Raw genomic sequence first — 8,849 nt, 5'->3', positions numbered from 1 at the left:
AGCTGTTTTGCAGGTACAAAGAAAGGGGCCCTACTTCCCAGGCTATGGCTGTGAAAAGAAGATGAAATTTCAGGACCCCAAACTCACTATGCCAAAGGGGGAAAAAAAAGCTTGAGTCACTCAAAACTGCCTTTCATTTTGTTCCTAAATAGATAGCTACAAAGGTAGAAGGTTACAGGCCTCCCCAGGGGACCTCCCTCACAATTCACTCACAAGAAAATTCTCTGTGCACCCAAAGATCTTTACCCTAAAACAGAGTTCTGTTGAATTTCACCCTGATAATGTAAATCAACAGCTTATCTTCATAGGTACAGAACAAAGACAGGATTAGAAGTCATCCCTCTGCTCACCTGAGACAAATACATATCTGAATGCTTCCTTTACACTATGTTTACTTTATTTTACCTAAAAATGCAGATTCATTGAGCTGGAGCGAATGCATAGTTGACTATTCCTCTGTCCCCTCTTTTCACATTTAAAATGTGGATTCAGTGAACACCGATCTAGCTTCAAAAGAATGCCATTGCTTGCCTCTTTTATCTAATCTTCCCTTTTTATTTTTTCTTTCCTGTTTCCCCAACTGCTTACTCTTTCCCCTTTAAACACTGAAGACCCCAAACCCTCTTTGGAAAAAGCACAAATCACAGGTGTTCCTTTTTCCTGGGCGCGTCCTCAACCTTGGCAGAATAAATCTCTAGATTGATTGAGTCACCTCAGCCATTTTCTTTGGTTTTACATGGCCAAAGCCTATCTTCCCTCTGTGGCCTTCCTTTGGTCATTAAGGATATTCTTTCTGCCATCAGGTAGGCAGGTGCTACCTCAACCAGTGCCCATCTTCACATGGGCACTTCTGCACCTTACTCTGAGATGTGGTTGCCACTAAGCAAATAGGTATCCATTTGACTTTCAGCTCTTTTTTTTAAATTAACATTGGCATTTTTAATTTGCTTTTTTCATTGACAAGTAAAAAACAATATACATGTATGGGGTACAACATATATACATTATAGAACGGGGAAATGAAGCTAATTAACACACATTTTACCTCACACACATCATTTCCTGTGGCGAAAACACTTAAAACCTACTCAGTAATTTTCAAGTACACAATACATTGTGGTTAGCCACCACGTTGTACAATAGATCTCTTAAACTTATTCCTCCTATCTGGAATTCAGTATCCTTTAAACAATAGCTCCCTAATTCTCCCTAATTTTCAACCTCCTTTGTTCACAATGTCTTCAATTCTTCCTCCCAACCAGAAGGCTCTCCCCTCTCCATCCCTACCATCCAAATTCTCTGTATGATTCAGGGTTCAAAAGAGGTTCCAATCGTGCCGTGAGACTCCTCCCCCCACTCTGGTTCTTGCTGGTAGCTGTTTTAATTCTGTTCTCTAGCACTTGTTACAGTGATTCATATCCTGGATACGCATGTGAATCGCCTGTGGACTGTTTAAAAATGTAGACTCTGACTAGACAGACCTAATCAGAATCTCTGTGTGTGAACTGCAGGCATCTGTAGTTTTACAAAGCTTCTAATGCACAGCGAGGGTATGAGAAAAACAGATTATATGTAAATGACTAATTTTAGTGTTTAACCATACCATGCCTGTTGCTACTTACCTGTCTTTTGAATATGTGCTTTTAACTTCTAGAAGACAGAAACCATATATTACTTTTTTTTTTTTTTTTTGGTACACTACCCTTTCTTCCTACACCTAACCCACTCTTAGATCCAGGTCTGAGATGTTTCAATTAATATTTTGATATACATTTCTGCACATAGTAAAATCACCTAAGGGTTCAATAAACATTTTTGAATTATTTCACTGTGCCAGGCACTGGATCTAGGAAGATGAAAGCAACATGAGTCCTTTTAGACTAGAATCCATAGCTAACAGGTAAATGTTGTTGAGACTGTCCTTTGGTTGTTGGGACACATATGGGGTCAAGAAAGCTTTGCTATGATTAAAATGATTGACTTCTGAAAGAGGATAATGGAGGATGGAAGGAGCCTCTGGGTTTGCAAAGGATGAAGGTTTCAGAGTATTTTGAGGAGTTTCTACTATTTGTGCCATCATACATTACACACCTTCCTATGCTGTGCAACAAGCAGGGAGAGGTTGTAAACTGAATACCTGCACATCTCCCTCCAAATGGCCACTCATTGGAAAAATAATCTATGGCTTTCCTGCTAAAGGAACATAGCGGGTGCATGAGGCTTATAAGAGAGAGCACATGCTATGGCATAAACATGGGCTGCATTCAGGAGTCCGTGGATGGTGTGTGTGCAAGTTCAGCTCTGCAGCTTTCTGCAGGCTGCTGGTATCTCCTTGTCCCATCCCTCAGCTCCTAGGGCTGCCCAGACAATATTGGGAAAATCATGCAGGGCTTCTCTTAGGTGTCCCACTCTGTCCTTCCCATATCCATCTCCCCTGGAGTATTTTCTCCTTTTATTGCCAGATATCCCCAAAATCTCTCTTCCGTTTAGCAAAAACTTTGTTGTGTGTGTGTGAGTTGGAGTCTTGGTCTGTCACTCAGGCTGCAGTGCAGTTTTGCAATTATAACTCACTGCAGCCTCAAGCTCTTGGGCTCAAGGGATCCTCCCATCTCAGCCTCCCTAGTAGCTAGGACTATGGGCACCCACCACCACGCCCAGCTACTTTTTAAACATTTTTAGAGATGAGGTCTCACTATGTTGCCCAGGCTGGTCCCAAACTCCTAGCCTTGGCTTCCCAAAATGCTGTTATTAGAGGCATGAGCCACCGTGCCCAGCCCTAAAATCAATTCTTGAGAATGGACAGTATAACTAAATTTACAGAAAGGTGTACTTCACTGATAAAGCACTTGGATCTTACCAAATAAATAAGAAAAGTAACATTTATTGAGTTCCTAATGTGTGCCAGGGTCTACTATGTTGACGCATTATTAGCAAATTAAATAGGGAAGATGATTGGAGGGTTGGGGTCTCCTACACCTCAGCACCTGTGACACATAGATGATGGCTTCCTCTTCTTCCCTCTAAGATGAGCCTTGCCTGCTGCTTCGTGAAGGACCACACACTTAGTCTTGATTTCAGATCCCCTTCTGAGCAGATCTCAGAACCTCTCTGTGTTTGCTTTTTTCCTATGAGCAACTAGTTTCTTTTGTTCCCAACTCCTTTTCCAAGAGGCACAAAGTTACTTTCTAAACTAGGCCACTGGTTTAAATAGTAACCCCTAGGAAAGAACAGTTTCCAATGAGTGCTGCCATCTTGACAAACAGCCTTGATTCCAATGCATCCTTCTACCTATGATCTGCATACATGCAATATCAATCTTAATTTACATGTGATTTCAATCTATATGCAATATTACTTTGTATATGTAACATCACCCTTTTACATGCAATGTGGCAGCAATCCATTTACTCTAAGGGATCATAATAGTTCCTACCTGATAGTGTTGTAGTGAAGATTCAGTGAAATAATACAGGTAATGAACCTACAACAGTGCCCAGCATAGAGCAAGCACTACACAAAGGTCCTCACTGTTGTCATCACTTTCCCTTCTGAACAGACTGTTGATAGTGTGATGTTCCTCAGACTACCTTCATTAGCTCCAACCTGCCCGATATCCTCCATCCCTCCCTCTACCCACAGACTCTCCCTTCTTCCTCTTTCCATAGAGTTTCTATCAATGGTAGTGGTGGTGGTAGTAAGAGCAGAAACAGAATTAAGAATAAATGGAAAGGTATTTCATGCTGCCTAGTTAGCCATAACTAATTATAATTGTTTCCTTAGCATCAATAAACATGAAAGACTTCTGGCTGTAAAGGCATGTCAGGCACTGCTCCAGTTGGAGTTTCCAGCCCTCTCCTTGCTTCCTGTCACATATAACTCTGCAGGCTGCTGCTAGACACTGTGGCTTCTTGTTAGACCTGCTTTGTGTGAACTTCGCTGTCATTGGGAATTTAATCATCTTTCTGAGGCAGGGACCACTGCTTTGTTAATCTGAACCAAGTTGTGATGTCAGAAAGGAAAACTACCAAAGTTAGGTCCCAATGTTATGAATAACTGCTTAAGGTGTTCTGTCTCTGTCTAAAGAAAGAAAAACACAGTGATCCTAAATGTAAGTAATTCATCATGACATAAAGAGAGTTAAAGGAAAATTAACTTTGTAGCATAAAACAGCAGTGACATATAAACCTACAGAACGAGTAGAAAAGATACTCAGGTTAAAATTATGGGTTTAGAGGAGGTCCATGGAGTGAACTTAAAATAAATGTATAGTTACAGAAAGGGTTGAGAATCTCTCAGGCACTTTAGCCTCTGGCTGTCCTAGACTATGGGATGCTGTTTATGTTCTATGCTAGGACAAAACCACACAGGCCCACTGGAAGCAAGCCAGGTCACTGGTGATATTCCTAGGCCTGGCTGCAGGAACCTTTGGGGGATACATGCCCTTCCTTTGTTTGGAGAAAAATGTTATCCTCTCTTACCCTCTGCTCTTGACTAAACAGATTCTATACCATCATCCCCTTAGGAAAAATGGGCAGGATCCAATCCCAGTTTTCTGTCTGTGTAATGCAGACATTAGGAGCCACTGGGCAGCACAGCCTAGAGTTCTCATTTTCTTTTGAATATAATAGCTTTTTTGCAAAGAACGTAAAAGCAGTTGTGCAGCTACATTTGGCTTTAGCAAAAGGAGAAATCTATGAAAATTTAAAAATCAACACAGAACAAGGGGGACTTTATTTGATTTTTAAAGGAGTGTTGTCAAGGTACCTTGTATCTGGGTGGGGAGAAAGAAACTATCAGGTTTAGGCTGAGAGTTACATTTGACTCTGCTTAGTGGGGCTTCTGTCCAATTTCTTAATACCCTGGTGTCAGAGAGACAGGGGCTCCCCTGAGACAATTTCAGGTTTGTTTGGTGCTTTGAGAGGCCAGGCTGGGGAGAGGTTCAAGGAGGTGCCTGTTACCACCAATAAGAACAAGGGATGCATTTCCAGGGGCTTGGTTTGGAGTTGGATGGAGTCTACCTTCCACAGGGACACTGGCTATTTGGGGACAGATATAGACTACCAAGGTCAAGTGCTTAATCCTCAATCCAACACTTCAATGCTTCTTTCAATAGACCAAATTTCCTCATACTCACCCAAGTACTTCCAGATTTAAGAGGGCACTAACATGTAGTGTTAGTGAACCCAATAATATGTATATTACTGTGGATGGATGGAGGAATGTCAATGCCAATAGCTAGTCACAGGACACAAGTTCTTTGCTAGTATAGTTAGGTGAAAAATAATCTAGGCTCATGAGTGTCGAATGGGCCCAGCTAGTGATTTAGGGTAGGTAATTGGTAAAATGGCAGGTTTGAGGGATTAAGTTCAGTAGATTCAGGATGTTTTCATATTCATGCAGGAAATACATAAGAGGAGAGCACCAGGGATGATTCTAAGTGTTACACATGGCACAACACCCAAGTAAATAGATTGAATTAGTGATTTTAAAACTTCTCACCAAAAAAATTCATGCAGAGGAGTTTCATCTTCTCACAGGCTGCCTGGATTCACCTGAGACAGGGGGCAGGCTGGGAGAGGGCCATTGAGTTTTAGTGGATGGAGTCTATAGCTTCTGATCTGACTCTCCACTGAGGTAGTAGAAGTCTTTGGTGCCCAGGAAATTAGAATGAATGGGAGATGACAAGGTCATTGTTGAGACTGTTTCCTGTGCAGGGATCAAGTTACTTTAGAACTTGGATCTCTCAGAATGAATTGCTCGGGTCTCTGAACCTCAAACCAAATAGATGAGCTTTATATTTAGGCTGCACATTTCAAGATTGAAATCAAAATTGTCATTTTGACTACAGTGTCTCTTACCTGGAGCTATGGGAAACAGGAAGGAAAAAGGTGATATGGGGCTTCACTAGAGCATCTAGAAGAATAAGAAGAATGACCACTCTCATTTGACACCTCTATAACAGCTGCTGTGTTGTGATTAGATACATCAATACGATTAAATATTTCATCTTCTTATGAGGTTCCCAGACTTTTTCAGTTTTGTTAAGAAACGAATAATCAGAATCGTTAAATAACTCTTCTGACAGAGCCAAGATTTGAATCCAGGGTTTAGATACTACAGCCCATCTTCTTTTTCTAGAGCTACCAAGGGATTAATAGCATATCACACCTAGGCGTGCTATGGTGGGAAGCAGAATGCCAGGGGAACGTGTACTTCATTCATGTCATTGCAAATTAGTTTATTTGGGTAATCTCTTCTGGCACATCATTTAGCAATAGCAGAGGATTTAAATTAGACCAGATTCTTGCTTGAAGACCTTCAAGGCAGGCACTAGTGGTGGGGCCTGACATCTGCAGCATGTCCTTGTGAAGGAGAATCTGAGCTGGCCCTTCTACCTTCTGAGTTACTATGCTAAGAAGGGAAACAGACAAACAGCAGGAGGTTGCAGTTCCCAGAAGAGGCATTGTTCTTCTTCAACCACCTCTGCTGTCTGCCCTGTTACCTAAACAAGTATTACTCCAAATACCTGAAATAGTCATCTTCCAGGAATACACCTGATACTTGCAAAACAGGACAGGCTTCTGTCCATAGGACTTCAAGATGCAAGGAGGTTTTGGGTTTTCTCTGCATGCCTGATTGGTGCTTGTTGTTTCCCTAACACCAGTTCATTTTCTGATTCTTTTCTCTTTGGCCAAGTGCCTCCTTTTCACACTGTATTAGTAACAACCATTGGGGAGACCAGTGGCATGCATGGCTGGCTTGCATAGATCCCACTCTTCAACTTCATGTTTGAGCATATGCCATCTATTACATCTCCCCATCCTGTGAGTGATGTTGCAATCAATACAAATAAACTTCAGGGGCCCTCGGCTATAGGTAAACTGTGCCAGCATAAATCGATGAGGTGTTGAGAAACTCTATGTCACATACTCTGATGCTCTGTAATTCTATTTTTCTGGCTACCAGAGCCCTCCCACAGATTCCAGGGCTTGGTTCAGAAATCTCCCTGCCTTTCCCAACTTGGCTCACAATGATCCCACCCAAAAATTTGGACTTCTCAGGAGAGACAATGGAACAATGGGAACTATGAGGGCTGTGTTATTCTCACTATTTGACTCAATCTGAACTGTGTCCACTGTAACAGTTAAGGTGTAGGCAAATCTCTCTCAAAATCATCCCTGGACCACCAGCATCAGAATTAGGCACTTGCTAAAAATGTAGATCCCCTCAGGACCTCCTATTTATTCAGAATTTCTGCAGTCAATACCCAGGAATCTGAATTTTAGACAAGCTCCCTGTTGTGTCAGTGCCCCTGAAGGAAACTGATGACACACTCAAATTAGGATAATTTTAGGAGGGTTTAATAAAGGGACCATTTCAGAGAGGTAGTCGGGGTAAGGAGAAGTCACAAGTGCTGTGTGCTGTTAAGAGCCTAGGTGCAGCTATGCAGGGGCACGCGCAGCAGATGGGTTACTGGAATCTGGAGCAGAGGGACTGTGGGAAGGGCCATAAGATAGGATGTGCTTGGAATTTTGCCATGGAGGGACTCAGCCAGTGCTTGATGGCCCAATAGGGGTATAAGCACACCAACCTCACTTTGCCAATCTTCTGCAAACCAGAAGCCAGAGGCAAGAGAGCCTGTTGTTTTGCTACACAGGAGGCAGCCCCCTAGGGCATGGGGCACGGTGAGAAGGACAGTGAGTGGCTCTGCGGGACAAATGGAGACTGGCCAGCCTCTGACTCACCCACAGCAAACCTTGAGAACCACTGGGCTAAACATTTTTCTTGTCCCCAGCCGGTTAAGGCCAGTTTCAGTTCATAAGTAAATGAGACAGAGGGTGAAGGGGAGTAAAAGAAGAGGTGAAAATGGAAGATCCTATTACGGGAAATCCAGGGAAAGCCAGAGATCCAGGAAAAGAGGGTGAGGGAGTTGCAGGAGTGTGAGCAAGTCTGTACTTCACTTCCCTGGTGTGCTCCAAATTCCCCTCATGCTGCCCTGCACTTTTGGTCACCTTCCCGTGTGTGTGTGTTTGTGTGTGTGTGTGTTTTCCTGCCTCCTTTTGCTTAGCACGTTTTCCCTAACTCCCCAACCTAGCATGAGACTCTTCTTTTCAGTGCTCTGGGAACTGGAGGCAGCATTTTGTGTATTTTAACTCTTTCTGTGGTCTTCATGATCTGCTACAAGTGGTTCCCATGTTCATGGGCACTTTTTCAAGACTTCATCTGACTGTTTCTGGAAGAGTCTGTGACTACAGTAGTCCTCCCTTATTCACAGTTTTGCTTTCTGCAGTTTTAACTACCCTGCAGAATAGTACAACAAGATATTTTGAAAGAGAGAGAGAGAAAGACCACATTTACATAGCTTTTATTGCAGTATATTGTTACAACTATTCTAGTTTATTGTTGTTAATCTCTTAGTACACCTAATTTATAAATTAAACTTTATCATATATATACATGTATAGGAAAACACATAACACATAAAGAGTTTGGTACTTTCAGCAGTTTTAGGCATCCACTGGGGTGTCTTAGAATATATTCCCCATGGATAAGGGGGGACCACTATACTTTCTAGCAAAGCTGTGACATTGAACAGAGAGGTGAGACACCAGTGAGAGCTACCAGACCAAAGGTGAGTGTTGGGGGAATCCTTAGAGAAAGCTCATTTGACATTTTTTAAAGAGTTTATTGAGGAGCTTGTTCAAATTGAAGATTAACTAAATTGTCTCAAATTATATGTTTTCAGACCAGGGATTGCCACCAGCTCCCTAAAAGTAACCATTTATCTTATGGGTTTTTAGCAGTTCATATTGTGGAACTGGTCCCAAATCCTACCTTCATGATTTTTT

The sequence above is a fragment of the Pan troglodytes genome, chromosome 1, assembly GCF_028858775.2.
Source record: "Pan troglodytes isolate AG18354 chromosome 1, NHGRI_mPanTro3-v2.0_pri, whole genome shotgun sequence".
Classification (NCBI taxonomy): domain Eukaryota; kingdom Metazoa; phylum Chordata; class Mammalia; order Primates; family Hominidae; genus Pan; species Pan troglodytes.
This window is presented reverse-complemented; position numbering follows the sequence as displayed.